The following is a 25,788-nucleotide window of genomic DNA, read 5'->3' as shown; positions in this document are numbered from 1 at the left end:
GTTCAATATGCCAATGCATAAAGACTCTGGGTAAGTCTCTCGTAACAGGACTAACGCCTGGCAGAGGGACTCCCAGGACCCCCCCTTGTTAAAATGCATCGATTCATACCAGGCATTGCAAATTTTTGTGGAAAATCACACTAGACCTGCAGGGCGAGTTTCTTAGTCTACATATTTGACCTAAGAGAAATGCACTCACCCCAAGGTGACAAAATATTGGACCATTGCTTTTTGTAAAACGGTACATATTGCTATAAATATGACACTTAAAAAGATATAAAGACACTTCATATCTGGTGCAAAGCTGCCAAGCATGCACAGTGAAGCTTGCATTTGCCATTTATTGCAAACAAAATGTGTTTGCAGTAAATGAAAAATAAGTTTCTAACATCCCCCTATTTACCAACAAGGTCCATCATGCAAATGGCACTCGCCGCTCATAAAAACTACTAGGCAATGCTAGTGGCTAGTATATTTTGCCACCCTCGCCCCCTCTTTGGCGAAGTTCTGCAACCACTCTCTTGCCACTGGCTCCCTCCCACAACCTCTCAAGCACTCTTGTGCACCCCCTCTTAAAATAATTTAAAAAATAAAAAAATAAAAAAAAAAAAAGCTGTCCGAGGACCATTCCTGTTGGGATAACTACAGCCCCATTTCCACTACCCCCTTCTTGGGCAAACTATTGCAGAAGTTGGCCATCTCCAAACTACCCCACCACACTAAAGCTGTTGGCTGTCCCCATGACCACCAGTATGGCTTCAGAGCAGCCAGAGGGGCACAAACTGCTCTCCTGAACACACGCGATGACCTGCTCTCTACTCTTCTCCTTCTGTTCTGCACCTTTCCTCCGCCTTCGACACTCTTAAATCGCCTCCACGATACTCCAGGTATTACGGAGCGGGCACTTGCTTGGTTGACCGGAATGGGCCCTTTTCACTCCTCTACTTCACCCTCTGCGGGGTCCCTTAGGGGTTCTATGCTCTAGCTGTGGGTCTTCAACATTTACCTTGCCCAATTGATTGTGTGTCATCAGCATACCACTGGAAATGAGGAGAGAAGGTTGCAGTTTTCCTTTAAGCTTCTCTCCTCTACCTCCCCTTCTTCATCGCTCATTCCAGATGTGCTGCCATTCAAGCATGGCGCACCGCTAATGATCTCTGTATTAATGCCAGTAACACAGAGATCCTTCTCATTGGAACTCCTGCCCCTTGCTCCCCCCTGTAATCTCTGGCCGCCCTCCTTGGGCTCCCAGCCCTGACCCTCTTGTGAGGCAAAAAACCTTGGCGTCATCTTCAACTCCTCACTCTCCCTTCGCAACTCATATTGCGGACCTTGCCAGGAAGGCCTACTTTCAGCTCTACCTCCTCAGAGGTATTCTCCCATTCCCCACCTTCCCCCAGAAATTCAATGTCTCCAGAGCTCCGGTTCTCTCCTGGCTCGGCTATTGAAACAGCCTCTTCCTCAATCCGCCCCTTTCCTCCCTCCACCCTATCCAACTAATCCAGAATAGTACTGCAAGACGTATCCCTGGTCTCAAGCCCAGGGACCGCATCACTCCACCCCTAAAATCTCTCCATTAGCACCCGGTGGCTGCAAGGATCAAATTCAAGACCCTCTGCACCATTCAAGGCTTTCTGGGGCCTGGGACTGCGCTACATCCAACGTTGCCTCCCTAAGTACCTCTCTGCTAGCTCAGACTCTCTACAGGTCACAGAGAGAATCCTCCACAGAGCACCAGCAACCGGAAAAACATGGTTTTGAGATACATCTCAACTTACCTTATATAAGTTTTTTTTTAAGCTCATTATTCTTGAAAGATCGGAAATCGTAAATTATAAGACACACATGAATATTGGCCTTGATAAAGACCTATAGTACAGTCAAAACACGTGCTGGGACAAGGGCAGCACTAATAATATATATATGCATATATATTATATGAGAAAACACATTGAAATATTGAAAACCCAAATGTATTATGTGAAATAGATACATGTGGTAAATGGATGTTCACTCAGAATACATATGTTAAGAGTTCAATGTAAACTATTGTATTGTAACAGGCGGAGCTGCTACAGTAATTAATGTGTTATTTGTTTGATTAAGACACTGAGAATGTGGATATCTATTTATCATGTTGACTAGTAGTGATACTAACTATATGTGACCACGTTATAATAAAAGCTATACTTTAGCATTTGTAATATGTTCAGAATAGATTGTTCCTTGATAAAACAATACGAACCAGAGTTATGCGCTAGGAGCTTGGTGTATATCCTATTTGTACTATTTCCTTTATTACGCTTTCCTGGGCCTGCCCAGCTTAACATTACAGTCCCTTCTCTCTGTTTGCTTCATGATCTGTATTACTCGACAGATATCTTCCCTTGTCTCAGTATAATTTTTCCCTTCGAGGAATAATCAGTGCATCCTGATGGAAATAAATGTTGGTATGTTCTTCATACCTTTATTCACTGGATGTCTTTAGAGGTATGTTGATGGTGTGTTTCTTAGGTGTTCCTTATCAGGGGAGACTTTCCCATTGAGCTCCCGCTTGGGAGGGTATATTGCGGAGCGCGCTCACCTCCCTAGGGAGAAGGGGAAAGACTCCCCCTTAGAGAGAAGCCACATATTCCTGTGATTCGTCCTACTGCTCTCAGTGCAGGATTCCGTGATTAGAGGGATTCCCGTACTGACAGCCATGTGGCGTTGGCAGAATGGCCGTCAGCAATTGCTCACTGAGAGGGGGCGCTGTGCCAACCACCATGCCACCAGCAACCCCGGGGAATGGCAAGGCCTTCCCCCCCATTCTCTAATCTCTGGGCTATACACAATTTGGGAGCCAGGCCTGCTCATATAGCCCAGAAATTGGACAATGGGAGTGCCATATCACTCCCCCGGAATATAATTTCCCCTAAGCCGTGGCCATGGTGGCTAGACCAGGTTTTTGTTGTAGAGAGAGAAGAAATAGACAGGGTGGGTGCAGGGCGGAATTAACAGATGCAATGTTAATTATTGCCAACACATTTCACCAAAGAAAAAAAAGAGAAGAAAAGGACATGCATCTGCAAGCCTGGTCTGTATTTTTACCATAATGCCAACTCAGGAGGCTGGGATCAGCAATATCACCCAAGGCCACAATCAGCAATCCGATCTCAGCCTGGGTTGGGACGCCTACCAGGGTGGAAGCCAGCACCAGTCCTACGACAGATCATCACCTTGTGACATTCTCTCTAGCAACTAAACAACAGACCTCTACCACCACCCAGTTGGCCCTAGCTATACCAACTAGGAATAAAAAGAACATTACCCCCGATGACTTACTCCCTTTGATTCTTCTCACCCTCAATTCTCTGCTGGAAAATTTGGGTCCAGAGGCACTGTTGAACGAGCACAACATAATTTTGTCCATGTCACTAGACTCAATAGCACCTCTTAAAATGTGACCTAGTAAGCCCAAAGCCCACCTTAACTCCTGGTACACACCACACTTGAAAACATTACACGCAAAAAGAAGACATGCGAGGTATCCTGGAGATTACTCCCCTCTGAGGAAAATAAAAATCAACCTGCATACAATATCTGCCCTATATAAAAGTGAAATAATTGCAGCTAAACGCAATACCACCAGAATTGCTCAAGCCAACTCAAGTACAAAGAAACTTTTTGACATCTTGAAGGAATTAGAAGCCCCATTCCCAGTACCCGATAATTGCATAAAATATAAACCCCTGTGTTCTAACATACAGCAAGCTTTATCTCACAAAGTCACAACCTTACAATATAAAATTGCTAAGAAAAAAGCGTCACTAATCCCAACTACCGACCACAAAATTTCCACCACTGAACCTATAGACAGTGCCTGCCCTCCTCGCATTAAATTCTCTAAAGTCTCTATCATCGAGAATGAAAAAATTATTCTATCGCTCAAACCCTCCAACTGTCAGTGAGATCAATGCCCTGCCCAACTGATAAAGGATTGTCAAACGGAAATTATATTGTGCCTCCTATTGCTATGAATATATGTATATTGGCCTACGCCAAGCTGCTAACAAGCTACTTGTGAAGAAATTCGTATTGCAAGGTCCTGACCCTAGAAACAATGTAAACCGCCATTTTAGTTTCTCTCTCCCTGTAAAGTCACCCTGTGAGTTAAAATGGTGGACGATGTCATTCAGAATAGAACACGGCCGTCATGACCCCTGTGTACAGCTAATATGCAACTTGCCTGCAGGCCACTTGTTAGGGTCATGAACTGAGACCTTGTCCTTTGCTGACCTGTGTGTAATGGATTACCTGTGTCAACGAAACTGATCTATGAACATATATTAACTGCAATGTCGTTTGAATAACTGAATGGGAACGCCCCTTTAACTACATTGTATAAACTATGTCCTAAGGCTTAATGTTAAACCTAGAGAATGGACTCTTGGCGGTGGATCACTCGGCTTGCGCGTCGATGAAGAACGCAGCTAGCTGCGAGAATTAGTGTGAATTGCAGGACACAGGCTGTCTTATGAATTTCCCAAAGGCTGTTCAAGAATTCTTCAATTAAATTTTATATTAATTTTAGTTGATTTGTGTCTTTGTGCGCAGATATCAGGCAAACAACCTTCTGTCAAACCTAGAGAATACACTGTTGCCATTTTGACTTGTTGATGTGTAAACCAAAGATGAACTAGATACATATAGACGAACAAATTAGAAGCGACCCTGGCACGAACCCTAGATCAGTAATGTATTTATGGAATAGTTAACCCGCAGTAGGGCTGGACAGCAGGCTGAAAATTGTATAAAAGCCTGACTGTTTCAATGAATATTCCCACTCACTGAGCACACCGAAGAACCACGCTGGAGTTCGCAGTGTTGTACTGAGGGCCGATAGCTATCTGAATTGTCTTTGACTTTTTGTAACTGTTTAGCATAAAATAAAGACCACTGTATGTACCTTTGTAACCTGTGTGTGGTGCATTTCCTTTTGAGCTACCCAGCCTCATATTATTTCTTTGTTTTCACAGTTGGCGCCCTGAATAGGGACCCTCAAGATTAATGCCAGATTGTTGAAGGGTGACGCACGGTATCAGACCGGGATCGGACGGTGTGACATAAAGGGGCCCCACTGAACGAGACGCGACACCTCAGCAGCGCTGCACGACCCGATCCTTGGACGATAAGCGTGTGGTCCGAGACGGCATCTTGACAAGGGTCTATTTCTTGAGGTGGGCAGATTTGCCGAAATCACCAAACACAAGGTAAAATTCGTTAGGTAAGTTCTTTGAAATCCGATCAGACCTCCTTAGGTTTGATCAGGTGAGTCGTAACCCGATTCTTAATTTAATCCTGACAATTTGAACTTGGCGCATTGTATCTGCAGACACAATTATTGACCAGGTAACACCAAGAATTTGAGATATGCCTGGGAAATTGTCTACCTGCTTTAGGGCATTATTCCGCAGCGATAGACAATCTTTGGAATTTAGCTGTCCCGCACCACAGGAGGGGTCGCCGGAATGTACTATGTACTGTAAGCATGGCATTGGTAGTATAGTATTTAATGATATTTGGCACAGACAAACCAGACATGCCTCTGAACTTCAGTGGCCAATCAATGGTAGTTTTGAGATCCCTCGTATTGAATATGTGGAGTCAGTCTTGTTAAAGAAGAAGACTAGACCTGCAGCATTTGATGTTTTGCAGAATTAAGAGAAGCGTTGCTACAGTTTAAGAGTAGGGAAAAACATGCGCGCCGTCATAAAACGAACACTGAAAAAGCGTTGTTATATGACCAGGACAAACCGTCTGAGTCGGTTAAAAATATGGATAGGGCTTTCTCACTCGGTATTCAGAAAATGTATCCTTCTAAAGATCTTCATGTTTCTGATGAGTTTATTGACAAATTGCTAAATGAACGAAGGCCTGGTGCCTCTGCACCACCTCCGTATGTTCCTCTTCCCGCTGCGGTACCTCTTCCTGCTGTTATTCCTGCTCAACCTGTTCCTATTCCTCCGGTTGTCGTTCCTCCACCTGCTCCTCCGCCTCTTCCCATTGCACCGGTAATAATACCTCCATTGAATTTGCCTGCACCCCCACTCCCAAGTAGTCCTGTACCGCTTGTAGTTGATCAGGGTACAGGGTCGAGGGTTGTCACTCGTAATACTGTTCCTACAGAAAAGAAACAGGATTTGTTTGCATGGGCTAAGCATTGTATAGAGAGGGATGATCAATCTAATGTTTTGCCACACTTTCTAATATGGATAATTTTCCTGAGAAAAATGTTTTCATTGAAGGTTTAGGGATTCCTTTGTGTGTAATGTGGGGAAGATTAAATAATGTAGATCTCCCACAAGGATTAAGAGATTTAAACACTTTAGCATTTTCAAGAGACACTGTGGAGAAAGTAAATGAGCATGTTGAGAGGATATTTGAGTATAGAAAGGAGTTGGAAAGGTTACAGAATGAGGATGACGAAGGGGAAAGTATGTATGTACAGAAACGGTTTCTTCTGTGTCGTAAATCGATATCTGAGGAAACGCGAATTTGTAAGAAAGACGCGATTAGATGGATTTCAGACATATCGATAACTCCAGTTGAGGTATATGACACATACAGTCAATATACGCTAGAAATGCAGAGGAAAGTGATACAGGTAATGGTAGAGTACCTGCAAGATGAGTGTGTAAAAAGGAAGATTAGTTGTCCCACAGAGTTATTGAGCATTTATGAGAGCTTTTTCACGACACTTCTTCGACTGCTTTAGCGCTCGACTTGGCTTTGTTGCTTAGTAAGCGTTCGGAGTTGCCTATGAGAGAGGTTCCTCCGACATTCGTCCCGAAGGTTGGAATTGCAGCTGATCCTGCACATAATATAGTCGCTGTGAACATTCCAGACACATTATGTATCACAGTTTGTTCACGTCCCATTTTCACGACAGGAAGTGAACACCATTAGACAGTCTATTCCTGACATTAGGAAAAATTCGACGGGGTTCTATAAAGAGATAGAGTCTGTTTTGCAGTCCTCAGTGTTCACCCTAGGCAACATTGATTTGTTGTTTCCTGTACTCCTGCCCGTAGATTTGTGGAAACAGGTTAGAACTATAGACGACGTACCTCGGTTGGGAGATACGTGGGCTAACATAACTAGGCTTGACGGAGAAACGCCAGCTGGAGAGAGGCCGCCTCAGGTGATACTAACTTTGCCTGACAGAATCGTTGCTAAATTAAAAACCATAATTCCCGAAAAGAGAATTATTTGGCACAAGCTTACGGCCTGTGTCCAAGGAAAGTCTGAGGGTGCTACCGAGTACTTTTATCGGTTCGAACAAGTATTCTCGGATTTCAGTGGACAAGACTTAGGCACAGAGTCTGGGAAAAGATCAATTGTGGACAAATTTGTACGTGGATTGCTGCCTGACATCCAGTCACAAATGATGTCTTCCGAGAGCGCTTGGCAGGCAAAATCCCAATCAGAAGTACTGCACATGGCTCAGTACTACGAGAACCGTGTCGATAATTAAAAAGATAGAGTCGAGAAGAGAAAAGGTGATTTAAAGTATTGTTACAACAAATTGTTAGAGGCCCCAGAGGGGGTAGTTCGCAGATTAGAGGTCAGTATGTTCCACAAGGGAATGTGCCCTTGGGTCCCGTGAACATAAATCAGTGTGCCTATTGTCGCCAGGAGGGTCATTGGCGTGCACAATGCCCAGTCCTTCGACAGAGGTCGAATAACACATTTGGAAATATGGATAGACGATCCAAAGGTCGCCCGGGTGTAGGGGGGCCCTGGTAGAGTCAGTTTTCACAGGATCCCCAGTAACCTTTTTCACAGGACAATCAGACTTCCAGTGTGGATACTAGAAACATATTTGATCATCCTTCTGCTGCTTATCTATATGAGGAGCTTCCTTTCGATGATATTTTGTTTCGTTACGATTGCCCAAAGCAGGGTTTGGAACCTACACCTATTCCTGTTAATCAGAAAGGTCCCTAAGTTGAAATGGTAGTGGGAAATAGGAAACATCAGTTTTTGATAGACACTGGAGCACAGAAGTGTTCCATTGATCATTCTCGGGGTCCAAACATTTCACCGTCAGGGCAAACCAACGTTTCTGTAGGGTTTTCTGGCACACCAGTTGTATGTCCAGTTTCTTCGCCGGTATCTATCTCTTTGGGTCCCTTTACGGACCACTGTCCATTTCTTTTGACTTCGAATTGTGGAGAGAATTTGCTGGGGTTTAAATCTATTGAAGGAATTAAATGAGGTAATTCATTGTTCTTCTGATGGAGTGCGTTTGACGATTTCACAACAGCAACTTTCTGTCTCTCAATTCTTGACTAGACCTTTGCCGCCTGAATTCAGTAATGTACCAGTGTTTGTGGGCAGTTGACGACAATGATGTCAGTGTGTTGCAGATTGAGCCTGTTAAAATAGTTTTGAAACATGGAATTAAGCTGCCGCGCATTCCACAGTATAAGATTTCAGTTGAGGGTGAGCAAGCCTTGAAATGCATTGTTTCCGATTTTGTGCATCGTGGGGTGATTGAGGAAATTGCTGGTAGTTTGTGCAATAGTCCGATTTTACCCGTGTACAAGAAAGGCGATAATGCAATTCCATTCCGTTTCATAATTGATTTGCGTGCCATTAATAAAGTTGTCGCGCCGCAATTTCCAATTGTGCCCGATGTGACGACAATATTAACTATGATTCCAGCTACAGCTACTTACTTTAGTGTTGTGGATCTGAAGAATGCTTTCTTTAGTATTCCTATACACAAGGACAGTAGATACTTGTTCGCATTCACCTTAGGGGGACGCTCGTTCACATTTACTTGTGCACCTCAAGGTTACACTGAGAGTCCTAGTATTTATAGTAGGGCTTTGAAAGAACAGCTTGATACCCTTGAATTGCCCCCTACTTGTACATTGCTTCAGTATGTTGATGATTTGCTTTTGGCTGCTGACTCCGAGAGCTCTTGTAAAGAGGGCACTGTGTTGTTGCATCTAGCTAAAGATGGTCACAAAGCTTTGCTTAAAAAGTTCCCATCTCCAGTCAAAGGAGGGAAGAAGATTGACACCTGAAAGGAATAAAGTTAATTTCTGGCATGTCTGTCCCAAATACACAGAAGGAAGTTAGAGCCTTGATAGGTATGGCTTCTTACTGTAGGTTATGGATCCCAAACTTCTCACTAGTGATAAAACCGATGTTGGCCTCGACAAAGAAGGGCATTTCTTCGCCATTGCCATGGAACACAGAGCACCAGCAATAATTTGAGTTGCTCAAGAATGCATCATGCTCCGCACCAGTTTTGGGCACACCAAATTATGAAAAGGGCTTTGTGGTGTTTGTGCACAAATGTGATGGATGTGCTTTGGCTGTATTAACGCAGGAACATGGAGGGAAGAATAGGCCATGCGGTTACTTTTCTTCCGCCCTTGATCCTGTAGCATGCGCTTTGCCAAGATGTTTGCAAGCTGTCGCTGCTGCATCCGTAAAGCAGTGTGAGGAAATGGTCCTAGGCCATGACCTAACCCTGATGGTGCCTCACTCTGTAGATGTTCTACTGAACAGAACCCAAACGCAACAACTCACTTCCGCACGGTTGACGAGATATGAATTGATCTCGTTTGCTCCTCACATTCAAATTAAGAGGTGTTGTGTTCTTAATCCGGTTGAACTCCTACCTTTCCCGCACGGTACTGCTTTCAGTGACAAAGAGTCACACGATTGTCTGTATGCTACCGAACAAGAAACAAAGGGTAGAATTGATCTAAAGGACACTCCTTTGGATGATGCACAAGGGGAGCGGTTTTGTGATGGCTCCTGCTTCAAACTTCCGGATGGTACATCCACAGCTGCTTATGCAATCACCACATTGAGCACGGTTGTGGAGACCAAGAGAATCACGCATAACTCCACGCAGGCCGCAGAGATTATAGCATTGACCTGAGCTTGTGAACTTTCCAAAGGGCTTACAGTAAATATATATACCGATAGTCAGTATGCCTTTGGGGTGGTTCACAACTTTGGGAGACTTTGGTCAGAGACAGGGTTTTTAACTTCGCATGGCACCAAGATTCAACATGGCTCCCTGACAGCACAACTGCTCTCAGCGCTTGCGCCCCCTACTCAGCGGTCGTGAAATGTGCAGCACATCAAAAGATTTTAGATGATATTGGAAAAGGGAATGCTTTCGCTGATCAGATAGCTAGACAAACTGCCACTGATCTCTTCACGGAGATGTATGTTTGAAGGGAGACTGTAGATGCCTATGCAATGGATGAGGGTGTTGGGTCTGTATGGGATATCCAAGCTGATGCCACAATGGAAGAGTCTAAGAGGTGGGCTGAAGGCTTGGGGAAACTTGATGATAATGGGTGTTGGGAGGATACGGTCGAAGGGAAATGGCTGCTACCTGACACCTATGTCATGATGATGGTTGTCATGGCACACAGCCCTACACATGTTTGTGCCCAGCAGGTTACAAAAATGTTAGAGAAAGTTTGGGCAAATGACAAGATTTCGAAAATTGCCCAGCGCTATGTCCAGAACTGCATGATTTGCCTACAACACAATGTGGGAAAGGGGACATCATCTCCAAGGGGACCTTTTGGGCCACGCTCTGTCCCATTTGAATTCATCCACTTTGATTTTATTGAAATGGAACAGTATAGCAATTTAAAATATGTCCTTGTGGTCGTTTGTGCCTTTAGTAAATGGGTCGAGGCTTTCCCTGTCAAAGATGCTACAGCCATGACCACTGCGAAAACCATGTTAAAAGAGTACTTCCCGCGGTTCGGTTTGCCGAGAGTTATCTGGTCGGACAATGGTCCACATTTTATCGCTGATGTAATTCTACAGATATGTGCGGCATTGCAAATTGACAAACGATTCAATTCGGCCAGACATGCTCAGAGCGCCGGACTAGTGGAAAGACACAATGGTATCATCAAGAACAAGCTCGCTAAGACGTGTGCCGGCACCAAACTGAAATGGCCGGACGACTTACCAATCGTGTTATTATCCATGCGTACAACCCCTCAAACTAAGACTGGGCTCTCTCCATTTGAGGTGGTAATGGGGAGACCTACCAATATCTGGAATCTTCCTAAATGCAAAGCTTTGAAGAATGTCGAAAAGGTATTACTTTCAGATTATTGTAGCCAGTTGACTAAAAACCTGTATTTGATTCATCACCAGGTACGAGAAGCTTTACCTGTGCGATACGAGGGCCTGAGCCACAGCATACGGCCCGGAGATTGGGTGCTTGTAAAGGCTTTTGAGCGATCCACTTGCCTTGCACCCCGCTGGAAGGGCCAGTTCCAAGTCCTGCTGGTCACCCAGACTGCAGCGCGGGTAGCAGGCCGACATCACTGGATACACGCGTCGCATATGAAGAAACTTCCTCACCCAGTGCCATACTTTACAGAAGAAACAGAACCCCTCGCTAACGCTGCAACCAACGATCCCAAAGCAGTAAAAAGCGCAGAGATTGTGTCAGAGAATCTCTCTGAGCCCGTGAGGCTTGGGGAAGCCGCCATTTTGTCTCCACACTCTCCAAAAGTTTTGCTTCCAGAAATCGGTGCTTCAGGCTCTGCATCTGTATTTGCTCCTGATACGTTGCTTCCAGCGGGAAGTGATGACACATTGTTTCCGGATCAATCAGTACCAGGAACAGCAAAGTACAATCTGCGTCCAAGAAAATAGACATACGGCACAGTTTGGCTGTGCATTCGGAGAAGGAAATGAGTCATCGAGGGCTTGCTTTTTGCCCAGATTTGAGAAAAGGGGATTCTGTTGGCTACGGTTGTGGAAGGAATAAGAAGTCGCACAACTGGGGTGTCGCCAGCAACAAACATTGGGGTTTCCATCCGAAGACTACAATGCCTGCTACCGCCACCGCTCGTATTGGACTTGTAAATGATCGGGTGACCAGCCGGGACAATGGACAGAATGCCTGAGCCCCGAAAACGTATTACTGTGTTTTTATGATAATATTTGGTTTTATAATAGTCACCGTCTTAGGCCTTTGGTACTTTTAAGAAACTCATCCTTTAGAGTCTTTGCTGCCGACTGAAAATGTACCCACTGTTCCTACACCTTTTGTACATTTGCATACTTTGTCTCCTAGAGATTTCCAGCATAGACAAAAATATCATAATACGTTGTTACTTATCATGAACGCTACACATGCCATCTTTAATAGGTCCAACTGTTGGGTCTGCTCACATTTACTGCAACATGGGGATAAGGGGCTAGGTTGGTATATTCACCCTTTACCTTTGACAACTGCTTGTTATGCTTCTCTCAGAGCACTGTTCTTTGGCCGTTGGAACGATGGCATCTCGGGGGAACTGTGATGGCACTAATTTGAATAGTTTTGAGAAATGTCTTTTGACTCCACTGGGATGCTCGCTTTTCGCAAATAGGAGTAAGCTCAACATTGTTTCTATTAGGCCTTCTGATAGACTGTCTCGTCCTTTCCAATCTTTGATTTCCTTTAAAATGGCTCCGATAGGCAATAAGGACGCCATGCCTCCTTCCTACACTGTTACCCATAGCCCCAATTCAGTTTCTTTCTGCATACAGAGGAATGGCACTCCTTTTAAAGGTTGTGCCAACGTTGCAGATTTGACTGGGGAAGACAGACCTTTGTATGTAGGCGAACCTGTCTATTTCGTTTGCGGTAATGTAGCATTTCCATGGTTACCCAGGGATTGGCAGGGAACTTGTTATCTAGGAATCCTATTACCTGGGGTGTTCATAGCAAGTACTTTAGAAGTTTCAAAGGCTCGTCCACGGCGGGACGAGAATGGTGACACTCCGGCACAGGTTTTGGGAGATGTAGCGAAATCATTCCTTCCATTCTTCGGGCAGATAGCGAATTCCGAAGACATCAGGAGACTAGCGAGAGTACTGGAGAGAACCATCAACCAGACCACAGATATACTCTATAACATGACATTAGAGAAGAAAGCGATCATATTAGTAGCACTTCAGAACCGAATGGCATTAGATGTCCTTCTGGCTGAACGTGGTGGAGTATGTAAATTAGTGGGGTCCGCTTGCTGTGTTTTCATACCAGATTCCTCCCCAACTATCTTCAAGGCAATACAGAATCTGCACGTCCTTAGTTCAGAAGAGCATGTTCCCGAGGGAAACTGGGATCTTAGCGCTTGGTTCTGGGACTTCTTGCAATCTTGGGGTTGGAAGGGGTTTTCAGTCTTGCTGATCATGTTGGGAGTTCTGTTGTTCCTTTGTTGTTGTATCCAATGTCTACCTAGTATATGTTTGATGCTAGGGGGATGCTGCGCTCAGGTGATAGGTGCGATAGGACAAAGTGTATGCCCCGGATAAAACCTCCAAAGAATATGTACTGAAAGAGATTTTAGTAAACGATCTGATGGCAATAGATATTTCCGACAGCGATTCAGGGTGTATGGACGATGATGCGTGGAGTTATTTGCAAGGAGATCAGAAGTAGTTTAGCACTTGGCATAGGCCAAAAGGAGGGTTTGTCAAACTGGAAATGATATTGTGCCTCCTATTGCTATGAATATATGTATATTGGCCTACGCCAAGCTGTTAACAAGCTACTTGTCTCGAGAGGATAGCTCAGCGGCAACGTGTTCGCCTTGGAAGCAAGACGACACGGAGCAACGCAGGTTCGATTCCCGCGTCCGCGCTTAGAAAGCTCTGAGTATTAAGCGCGTTATAAATAACCTATCATTACATGTGAAGAAATTCGTGTTGCAAGGTCCTGACCCTAAAATCAATGTAAACCGCCATTTTAGGTTCTCTATCCCTGTAAAGTCACCCTGTGAGTTAAAATGGTGGACGATGTCATTCAGAATAGAACACGGCCGTCATGACCCCTGCGTACAGCTAATATGCAACTTGCCTGCAGGCCACTTGTTAGGGTTATGAACTGAGACCTTGTCCTTTGCTGACCTGTGTGTAATGGATTACCTGTGTCAACGACTGATCTATGAACATATATTAACTGCAATGTCATTTGAATAACTGAATGGGAACGCCTGTTTAACTACATTGTATAAACTATGTCCTAAGGCTTAATGTTAAACCTAGAGAATACACTGTTGCCATTTTGACTTGTTGATGTGTAAACCAAAGATGAACTAGATACATATAGACAAACAAATTAGAAGCGAACCTGGCACGAACCCTAGATCAGTAATGTATTTATGGAATAGTTAACCTGCAGTAGGGCTGGACAGCAGGCTGAAAATTGTATAAAAGCCTGACTGTTTCAATGAATATTCCCACTCACTGAGCACACCGAACCACGCTGGAGTTCACTGTGTTGTACTGAGGGCCGATAGCTATCTGATTTGTCTGACTTTTTGTAACTGTTTAGCATAAAATAAAGACCATTGTATGTTCCTTTGTAACCTGTGTTTGGTGAATTTCCTTTTGGGCTACCCAGCCTCATATTATTTCTTTGTTTTCACAGGATGCTGCCAGGGATTTGGCCCCTTTCATCTCTCAACTTAGTGCCCGCAGTCAGGCTTTCGGCCTCAACATGGGACTGAAACAGCCTTAATAGAGAGCCCAAATTGATAAGCTCAGGGATAAAGGGAAATCAGCCCTCCTCCTTCTCCTGGACCTATCAGCTCCATTCGACCTTGTGGATCATGGGGTCCTTTGCAGCCATCTAGATTCGGTGGCTCACTTCTCCAAAGAAGCCATAGTATAGATTGAATCCTTTCTTAACAATAGGACCATGCGAGTCTTCTCCCCTACTGCGGCTGCGGACCCCATCCCCATCACTTGCGGATTGCCTCAGGGATCATGCGTCTCTCCTACCTTGTACAACATCTTCACAAAGCCCCTTTTCGATGATTTGGACCATCTTGGTATCACCTACACCAACTATGCAGATGATACTCAGATTCTCCTACCACTTACTGGTGATTATGACAAGGATTTGGCCTTGGTGAACAAGGTATATCTCTTCATTAATGCATGGATGGATGGCCATCCGTGGACTGTGCCTGAATGATGACCTGAGATCATTATCCTGGGCACCTCCTCAACCCTTAAACTTGGACCCAAATAAGCAACTTTCAACAGTGACGGCAACCTTATCATGGTTGCTAGTGAGGTTAAAACCTTGGGTTGTACTCGACCCTTTCCTTTAACAAACAGGTGAATGTAATGGCATCCGCTACAGCATACACCTGTGAACTGATTAGAGCAGGCAAACCTTTCCTGTCTACTAACAGTTGCATTACTTTGGCTAGAGCACCGATTCTGTTGAAACTGGATTACTGTAACTCCCTTTACATTGGAGCAAATGAGGAAACCATCAAAATAAAATCCAGCTCCTCCAGAACAATGCTCTCAGAGCTGCACTTGGAATCTCCAGGTGGGATCATATCTCTGAAATGAGAACATCTAACTGGCTCTCCACATATGATAAAAATCCAACTGAAAATGGCCTCCCTCACACACAAATGTCTAAACAATATGGCACCTTCCCATCTTACGGAGAGACTAACTACTCAATATTCACTAGAAAAACCCATATAAGACCTACCAGACTATCGAGTGCTAACTGCCTCTTGGTCCCAATATTTAAACTCTCTAGAGGTGGGGGGGGGTCGCAGTTTCTCAGTTAAGGCAGCTGAACTGTGGAACTCCCTACCCATTCCCTTGCGAGTAAATCAATCCTACCCTTGCTTCGGGCAGAACCTTTTAAATTGGCTCAAAGATTCTGACAAGTAACCTGCCTTACCTCCTCTAGTCCACTTTTGACTCTTCCTCTGCGATACCCTGTATATAACAATGTGTAACGAAACTGTATCTAGCATTTTATTATGTACTCTGCCTGTGTGCCTTCACATGACTATTTTATTTTTTTTGTAGTATGTATATGTACTTATCTGTAACCAAGCTGAGAGCTGTCTTATGCAATGCGCCCCAATACCCTCGGGTCTGGTGCGCAATACATGTAATAAAACAAACAAAAACAAATAGGGAGATAGTGGCAGTTGAGAGTGCTCCAAAATATATCCCACTATATATCCCCTCTCAAACAACATGATTGTATCTGAATGGCACCACTTTGTATCCATCCATAAATCAAACCAAATGCTTGTCATTCCGATTTCTATCATAACAGCCAATCCCATATCGCGGAAACCCAGGCAGACCATCTGCCAGAGCCCACTGTTCAGACGGATTTCTGAACTCTGACCTGTTGGGCAGAGGTTCGGAAGGCCAGCCTAGTTTCTTGGAACAGGGTAACATTCTGGACAAGCCAGACCAACCAAGGTAGCATTGGCAGCGGTCAAGACTAGGTCTCAGGAGGGGTGAGGGTGACTGAAAGACCTCAATGAGCACACAGAGTGAAGGACACTTACAAATCACTCCCAGTCAGGTGTATATATATTAAAAATACAAATACATTTCAAGGCCTTTGAAAGTTCACCACACAATAACAATCACAGTAATACTTTTAGATCAAATACATATAGACAAGACCAATGGGGTCTAAAGGGTTAATGCACGGAATGAGTCCACAACCTAAAAGAGGAAGGAAGCAGGCAGTGTAAATAGTCTTTAGTCCCTTCTGCATCAAACACAATCCTACTGGGAGGCAGTCCAGTCCCTAAGAAGAGTGGCGCCTATTGCTCAAATGTACTTGCAATGCTGGCGCACGCAGTAATGCAGATGGGCTAGTAATGCAGATGGGCAAAACAGGGTCTCTTCAAGGGTCTGTAGAAGCTCAGGAAGGTGGGCGAGGTGAAGAATAAGTTCCACTATTTGTGGAGTGTCTCCCCAATAGGGGAGAACAGGTTCCAGAGTTCGGGAATAGTTTGCACTAGCAGTGGAAAGGAGAGGGGCCCTCAGAGGCCACTCATGCGTAAAAATGGATGGAGGTGCTTGGGGCCACCGATTAGGGTTGCAATTACTCACCGACCCCCGGTGCACTCCAGACCAAACTTCGGCAGTCGAGTCCACTTCGGATGCAGGTACGGCAATTTGACAGTTCTGCTGCAGGTTCCAGTATGGCAATTTGACAGTTCTGCCGCTTTCAGCAACGAAGATACAGCGTTGATTCCCCAAATGGGACAGTGGTGATTTCTCTGCTTCTGGTGGATGGATCAGGCCAGTTTCACTGCCGCAGGCTTAAGGGTCAAGAGGGGCACAAATGCAGCGCACCTGTAAATTTCGTCACAACAGCTGGGCGACACGGTAACCGCGTAAACTCTGGGCGCACTCACTTTACTCCAGACCTGGGAACGCCAAGTTTACAGAATTCGGTGTGAGAGTGCCATGAACACAGGGCTAGCAACCTACCAGTTTTGAGTGTCTCCTCGAAATGGCGGCAGTATCAGGGCAAAGGTCCAATGTAAGCTGGTCAGCCCACTGGTTGGCCCAGAGACATTTCCGAGAAGGCTTACTTGCAGGGTTTGATGAAGGTGCAGAGAATAGTGGGTCCCACTAGTCCAATCGGTCGAAGAGTCTTTGCAGACCTAGGACGACCAGATGCAGAGGGGTCCAGCGGGCTCAGGGTGCCAAACCTTCCAGCGGGTCACCAGCGGTTCCTCGACTCGGCTTCTTCGTTTCAGGATACTTGTATACGATCCTTCGTTCAGTGCGAACTCCAAAGATCAACATGGTGTGGGTGTTTGGAGCCTTCTCTTATCCAAAATCTCCTTCGCGCCAAAACAAAGAGGACCCAATGGGGGATCTGCTCAAATACAGGCATAACATTCGTGGACCAATCGCGGACCCTAGTGGTCCCAGGCATTTACAGCACCTCGGACTCTCTGGCACCCAGGATGTGTATTGGAACCAGACGTTCCAGCCCACATCCTGAAGGCACACACACACACACACACACACACAAGAGAGATGCAGAAGCCCGTGAAAGCTTGGCGTTTCGCAGGAGAATGCATGCCCAAATGAGGACCGACCCGGGTCTGCTCGACCTGGGGAAGGTGAAGGGGCAAGATGGCCAAAGGACAGGACAAAGAACCTCGTGGCATGGTCATTTTGAAGCCAGGCCACCTATTCATGCCAAACACTGTAACCGCGGTTTGCCTGGCAGGAAAGGGGTAAAAATATGCAAAACGATAAGCTGCCACCAGCCCTGTACGAGACACATCTGCACTTCGCCAAAATAATCTTTCGAGAGTATCAGGGCCTTTGGAAATGACTATTAGACCTAAGTGTATTATACTGTAAGGTACATGGTACAGTTGTTACAAGATGCAGAAAAGTTGCAACATGGCCAAGGACTAAGGGAAACAAAGTCTCCCAGTACTGACTGTCTGTTATGGGGAAACTGACCTTCCCTTAAAAAGTGAGCGAAAAAGCCCAGAGGAGTGCAGCAGAAGGCTGTGCTCCTCTGGTAAAGTAAGACTATGGTGTTTAAACAAAGCAAAATGTTGGGGGGTACACAACTGGAGGGAAAATACACATGAAATGGAAATCTTTCCTAACACCCACCACAAACATGGACAGTCGCCAATGGCAGATGCGACTGTTGAGAGCACGGCAGCCCCCCTGAATCAAGGGCACAGGGCTTAACAATTCTTTTATAATGTATGAACATTGCAATACACCTCCTGGGTGGGAAAGAGGAGTTAGAAAGCTAATGGGAAAAGGAGGAGGGGGATAAGAAGAGAGACCGAAAACAGGACGTTGTAGGTTATTCAGGTGAGGTCAAAATAGGAGACGGCAGATGAAGAGACCAGACCAACAGGAGAAAAACAGGTGCACTGGGGCGTTTTGAAACAAAGGCGAGGTTTTGGTTGGTGAGAGCAAGTCGTACTGTGTCATGAGTAGGATGTGATGATTAACATGTTCTGGTCACTTCTCCCCACAGGGGAGCCCTTCCCTATGAGGCTAGAGATGCAAGGCTGCTACCCAATAGTCCCCCTATGGGTGGTAAAAAGCAGGAGGACCTCATAGGGAGAAACTACCCATATGGGAATAAGGAATCGCATCCCGTGAAAGACCTCCCTAAACCTTTGTTACCTGAAGACATGGCTTTATCATCTCCCCCGCACCCCTAACCTGAAACTACTGCTGTGTATTATTGTGAGGTCTCTACTATCTCATCTATAGGGTCAGATAAGACAGACAAAGAACTAAAGAAATATACAAAACAACAGTAGAATGGATTATCCAAGAACTGTGACGCAGTGGCCACTAGGAGGCATGAAGATAACTTCAGAGGCACCGACGCTACGCTGGACCGGTCCCAGCAATATAAAGTAAAGCTCGAGGAAGGACTAGAAATGCTAGAGAACAGGAAGAGCAGCGAGGGAAGTTTGGCTTATGTCCCACAGGACCTGGACATTTCAAACCCATGCTGCCCGAAATATCAAGAGACCGTTGGTTTGGGATGGAGAAACCGAAATCGCTGAAGAAGCAGAAGAATCTAGCAGTGCGTGGCCTCTTCAAGGTGGTCCATAAAACACACCAAAAAGGGTGCAGCAATGACTGCTGAGTCGCATAGACCAAAAAGAAGGAAAGCAGTAACACACTGAACGCGAGCAGAACCAACAGCGACCGGAGACCCAGGGAAAAACCGGTAGCTCTCCCCAGTGAAGATATAGGTAACAGAAGTTGCAGGAAAACCAGGTGGGGTCCAGGCAGTCCAAAAATCAAGTATTCCTCGGGAGTGATCGCCTTCGCCACAGTGGGAATACCAACACATGTAAAAGATACCAACATGACAAAGAACTGTCAGGGAGTAATATCCCCAATATTCAAGACATAAAAAGTCCTGATACAGTGCCAGCGCCAAGCAGTAGAGTGGATACGGCCTAACTCTGTTTGCAAATCCTTGAGAGAGAATAAAAAGACTTAACAAAAGGACCATCAAGTTATATTCTCCAGAATTCTTCCAGCTTGACCAAGGGATGGGAGCCATTCTCCTGGTCCAAGTTTATTTGGTAAATCTGACCCTATTGCAAGAGACTGCTGTTAAGTCAGCCTGAGACCAGATTATTTCACCAGAAGGGACGCAATTTCCTAGCAACTTCGATAAGAAGTTCATTTAATCCTTTTTTTGGTTTATTTTTTAGTGGCAACGATAGAGTAGTTGGTTTGGACAGAGGACAGCATTTTGGTTTTTGACTTACATCGTGAGAACTAGCGACTTATTCTGTGTTGACGTAGGGAAAACCTCTCTAGGAATAGGGAGAGACAGGTTATTTGCTTTCCTGGAGTAAAAGTTTATAGCCAAAATGATAGCACCTCGTCAGCCTCCTTACTTCATCACGCCACAAGGAGTGCATGATAATCAAGTGAGCGTTAAAAGCGTAGAGTCAATGGGAATTGATTGTGCGAGTGAGAAGAGGGTGTCTAACCAGTAGTGTGGAGACCGGAGTTGTACTGTGGAGGTTAACATAGGAGGGTGGAAGTAGGTTGTAGAAGGGGTGTCACATTGGAGAGTAAGAAAAGGAAGACCTATGTCAAGAGTGGGGAGAAGGTGTGTGGAGCTGGAGGGAAGAGTAGCTGGAGGTTTAGAATGGAGAGATGCAAGGCACACCCTTGAATCCCTTGGAAGTAACCTGAATGATAGAGTAGATCTAGCCGAGGAAGTCTCTGTGGAAGTTTAGACAGAGAAGGCAATTGTCTTTAGGAACTCACCATCAGCCAGTTAGCATTTAGACAGCCAGGGCCAATAAGTGCCATTTACTAACCGAGGAAATAGGGGCACCAGGGCAAAGGAGCAAACTGCTTAATTCAGATGAACGTCAAAGATGGCAATTAGCGCCCTACAAAAGACTTTAGTTAAAAAAAACGTTTTTAAAAAGTGACCCATCTCTGGGAGTTAGGGTGTTCATTGGGCCATCTGCGACACGAGGTAAGCGTCTCTTTCTCATACTGTGAAGGTGACAGAATTTGAAGGTGTGACAACAGTGTCGCCGCAGTCATTGTGGTATGAAATGGTTACAGAAATGGTTAGGTCAGGGGTACACATACACAAGTGTATCGCTTTATCATTCTCTTTTGAACTTCACTGTTCCCCAACAGCATGAAGGGAGCGTCTATTAGTCTAGGGTAGCAGCTGCAAATATTAGTCACAAAGGAAGAAGGGATCTTGGTGATAGCATTTCGAATGGGGCAAATACAGCCCTTGCAAATTGGAGCCTGTGTTGGGGGTCAATAGCTGCAGCGGGCTACTGGGTCTCTGGGTTCACCGAGCCCACTTAACCAACACAGATGCACATTTTTGGCCATTTGTGGGTCTTTTCTGCACTCAGCAAGACAATGGAACTGTTACTAACAATCTATCTGGAACATATGGACCGTAGGAGCTGTCCCGGAATGGGACTGATTTAAAAGGAAATGCTGATCTGTGCGTGGGCTGCGGCATACTTCAGAACACACAAATGGGTAAAAAGGTTTGCTGATGACTGATCACAGACCCCTATCACATATGCTCATCTCAGGAGTCAAAAAGATCTCCAACCCAAGACGTGCAAGGTTGGTCACCAAACAACAAAACGTTACCCTCAGCATCAACAATGTACCATGCTGGAAAAATAAAACGTCGGTTTGTTCTGATTACCATAGGTATTCAGAGTACAGCATAGCATCCCTGGAAAACACTGCGAGAGAAGGCAGGGAATATAAGTGACCTTATGTGAAAAGCAGCCACTGGGAACCACATCACATTGCAGTAGGTGAGAAAATGTGACAGAGGTCTTGTCTTGTCAAGTCATCATTGTTGAGCAGGAGCCAAAGCTCCTGTGTGTTGCGCATCACCCAGTATGCAGGAGCTACTACTGGGGAACCAGGAGCGAGTACGCAACCACAAATACTGCCACAGAAGAGACTTTTTGCCCATTGTGTACCATTCAAGATGTTCAAACGTGTCCTTTTTTAACATTCTCAAATACTTGTTATTTTGACATATGCATGTGGAGCCAAAAGAAGCTCCTGGTAACTGCTGGTTTTAAGTTAACCAGGCTCTCCACTGCTGGAAGCCGGAGCTAAATAGATCCCAGTTCCCACCAATTTCAAAGCCTGCACCCGACAAGACTTCTCTCATCAGATGGTCCGACAAGAGTTTAACCTATACAGACAACGGGGTCCAGAAAGATCTGCAATGGAAAAAGGGATTGTCAGAGGAAGCAAAGCCATAGCATTCAATTATGTTAAGACCCGCATACTTTCCACAACTCATGAGGGGAATTTTAGGAGTGATTCTGACAAAAATAAATACTGTTTTTTTCTTTGAATATGCATTTATTGGAAGAACAGGTACGTCCCTTTCAGACAGAGGCGAGTTACAATAAATATTGTTGAGGCACTACACGGAAGGGTGCCTTTACAACAGCACAAAGATGGGAACAAATGGTGAGCTAGTTTGAGGGTGAGAAGAAAGCTCAACATAGATCAGGAACAAAACAAAAAAAGTGAACATAATGAATGCATAAGAATTGTGAGGCTTACAAAGGTAACACTAACATGTGCGTTCTGCAAGGCTGGTTAACAACGGTTTGCGTCCGGGTTTAGGAAGGGGAAAGGAGGGCCGGCCGCTGCTCTCTGATCAGTAAGCTTCCCACGCCTTGGCACTCTTACCATCCCTACCCTCATTCAGAGCGAGGTTGGATACAATGTTAATCACACATACATATGATTATATAACAGCAAAAAAAATTTTGTCAATAGCACAAAACACCAAGGGTAGAAGAGAGAGAGGCATACAAGCGAATAATTTTAATTCACAATCTAAAACATTAAAAAACTACAAATAAGAACATCAATCACATACAGATCAAATGAAAAGACACAAATAGAAAGAATGTAAAATTAGTGTCAAACAATTATATAAGGCAAGGCTCCAGGTGACAAAAAGCCTTAAGGAGAACAAACACAGGCGAGATGAATTAATACACCTTCACTTCCTGATACAAAAATGTTGCAAAATAGCGAGAATTTAGCATTTGCTGAGATTCAAAGTGTCGACATGTTTCGGCCAATGCTCATATGGGACAGTTTCTCAAGTGTCCATACAGAATACAGTTGTAGTGGCCATCATCAGGACAAGACATTTCTTCAAACACAGCCTTATAAATGATTCGATATTGGCATCACACAGATCCGTCACAGCACCTGCGGAGTACTTTCGCTCTAAAATACTTAACATGGAGTTCTTCTCAATGCGTTCAAAACAGCTATTGTCGTGCGGAACTTAAGAGATAATGTCTTGCCATCTGGCCACCGGACTGTGTGTGCACAGCTAACTTAATAACTACTGCAGGGCACCAACTTCAAACGCTTAAAGCAACACCAAAACGACTACTCTTCCGCCCTACTCGCCATTTTCTTGGTGTGTTGTGCTTTGAATTCCCCACTGCCTGACAGCTGGGTGTCTTCTCTCTGACTCCACGGTACGACTGCCCGCACGCTTGCCTCGCTGCTTATTTGGCCCAAACACTGTTCGCCGATTTACAGCGCGTTCCCCAACAGGCTGCACACAGCACCATTGCGCGCTCTATGGTTTCTGTTCCTGCACTTAGAGAGGGACTAGCGGGCCACAGAGTAGATCACTTGGGCAGGCTGTCAGCGCGTCCTCCCGTAGTTTAGTAGAGAAGTCGCCGTCCCGCGTATTTGCTGGTAGCCGGTGTGCAGCCTGTTGGGGAACGCGCTGTAAATCGGCGAACAGTGTTTGGGCCAAATAAGCAGCGAGGCAAGCGTGCGGGCAGGCGTACCGTGGAGTCCGAGAGAAGACACCCAGCTGTCAGGCAGTGGGGAATTCAAAGCACAACACACCAAGAAAATGGCGAGTAGGGCGGAAGAGTAGTCGTTTTGGTGTTGCTTTAAGCGTTTGAAGTTGGTGCCCTGCAGTAGTTATTAAGTTAGCTGTGCACACACAGTCCGGTGGCCAGATGGCAAGACATTATCTCTTAAGTTCCGCACGACAATAGCTGTTTTGAACGCATCGAGAAGAACTCCATGTTAAGTATTTTAGAGCGAAAGTACTCCGCAGGTGCTGTGACGGATCTGTGTGATGCCAATATCGAATCATTTATAAGGCTGTGTTTGAAGAAATGTCTTGTCCTGATGATGGCCACTACAACTGTATTCTGTATGGACACTTGAGAAACTGTCCCATATGAGCATTGGCCGAAACATGTCGACACTTTGAATCTCAGCAAATGCTAAATTCTCGCTATTTTGCAACATTTTTGTATCAGGAAGTGAAGGTGTATTAATTCATCTCGCCTGTGTTTGTTCTCCTTAAGGCTTTTTGTCACCTGGAGCCTTGCCTTATATAATTGTTTGACACTAATTTTACATTCTTTCCATTTGTGTCTTTTCATTTGATCTGTATGTGATTGATGTTCTTATTTGTAGTTTTTTAATGTTTTAGATTGTGAATTAAAATTATTCGCTTGTATGCCTCTCTCTCTTCTACCCTTGGTGTTTTGTGCTATTGACAAAAACATTTTTGCTGTTATATAATCATATGTATGTGTGACTAACATTGTATCCAACCTCGCTCTGAATGAGGGTAGTGAGGGGTAAGCAACTCTTAAGCACCAGGTCCCTGGTACTTTTTTTCTCCGCTTTTTGTTAATTTAACCCGATTGTGAGTTTGCTCCCCCGAAAACAAAAAATATTGGGTTTTGGCCTTATTTGCTAATACACTCTTACCATCCTCCTGTTGCACCATTATGTCTGACCTAGGTGTTTTTTACGCCCAGTAGCCAAAAGGTCCAGAAATACACTGCTGCCAACTCCCCAGCCTAACTGCACAATCAACACCAATACAACCCTTGGAGCATTACTTAACTAGCGCCCTAGAAACTCCGCTGGGGCCTCCTACTCCATCTCTAATTGGCCCCTTAACCAGGACAACGTAGGGACCGATGGTACAGATGAGAAGGACCCAGAAGCTACCCCATTGTTTAGTGGAGCGAATGCTTCAACTAAAATGGCACATCCTTTCACGCCATCCCCCAACTCAGCACCCCTCTTCCAGCCTGAGGCCAGACCTGCAAATAATGAATCTAGGACAGACCTTTGTCATCGGATACAAAAACTCTAAGCGTCCTTGCATGTAAAATGCTTAACACACACTCACTCGTAAAGCATGCCACAGAAGTGGCATATTACATTAACGGAATTGACGAATACAGAGAGCTGGCTCCATCCGGCTGCCGGACCAGCACTCACTTTAGCCAACTCATCAGGATACGTGATTCTTTGCGCAAACTGCCAACAGAGGGGGCGGGGGGTCAGCCTTGATCAACCGAGCCTCACTTCAAGTCCATCAAATCTTAGGTGTTGCTGTATCAGACTGACATCTTATGTGTCAAGCTTTCCATTGACCCAAACACCACAATTAATATCATCGATATCTACCGTACACCTGATAAAAAATGCCCAACTTTCTTGTTCATCTCAGCAATGTGATCCCCCCCCCCCCCGTCTCAAAGCCCTAGCCAAACTGATCGTCCTTGGAGATTTTAACTTGGTACTCTCGGACCCCACAGAAAATATGGCCAACCTCATCAATTCCACACGGACGGCACTGGAGTTTCGCTAGCATGTGGAGGCTGCCAATCGTGTCAAAGGAAGAATCCTGGACTGGCTGGCCACTCACAGGGTCGTCCTTGAGAATATCAAGGTGACAGCCTGTCATTTGTTGGACCATTCTATGCCTTTTCCTGTGCCCTCCACCTCCAAGCTCATCAAAATCCCAGTGGCTCGAAGCTGGACTAAATATAGGAACCTACGCAAGCTATCTGAAAATGCGCTTTTAAACCATATTTCTCACATATCAAAACC

General features: G+C 45.1%; 1 protein-coding gene across 2 annotated transcripts in view; it reads right to left on the bottom strand.

Annotated features, from left to right (window-relative positions):
- The window catches only part of NUP62CL (nucleoporin 62 C-terminal like), a 724,508-nt gene that overhangs the window by 677,286 nt on the left and 21,434 nt on the right, over positions 1 to 25,788 (bottom strand). The window lies entirely within an intron of this gene.

The sequence above is a fragment of the Ambystoma mexicanum genome, chromosome 5p (genome assembly GCF_040938575.1).
Source record: "Ambystoma mexicanum isolate Mex_15411 chromosome 5p, UKY_AmexF1_1, whole genome shotgun sequence".
Lineage (NCBI taxonomy): Eukaryota > Metazoa > Chordata > Amphibia > Caudata > Ambystomatidae > Ambystoma > Ambystoma mexicanum.
Note: the sequence above shows the minus strand (reverse complement) of the source record. Positions and strands in the feature narration are given on the sequence as shown.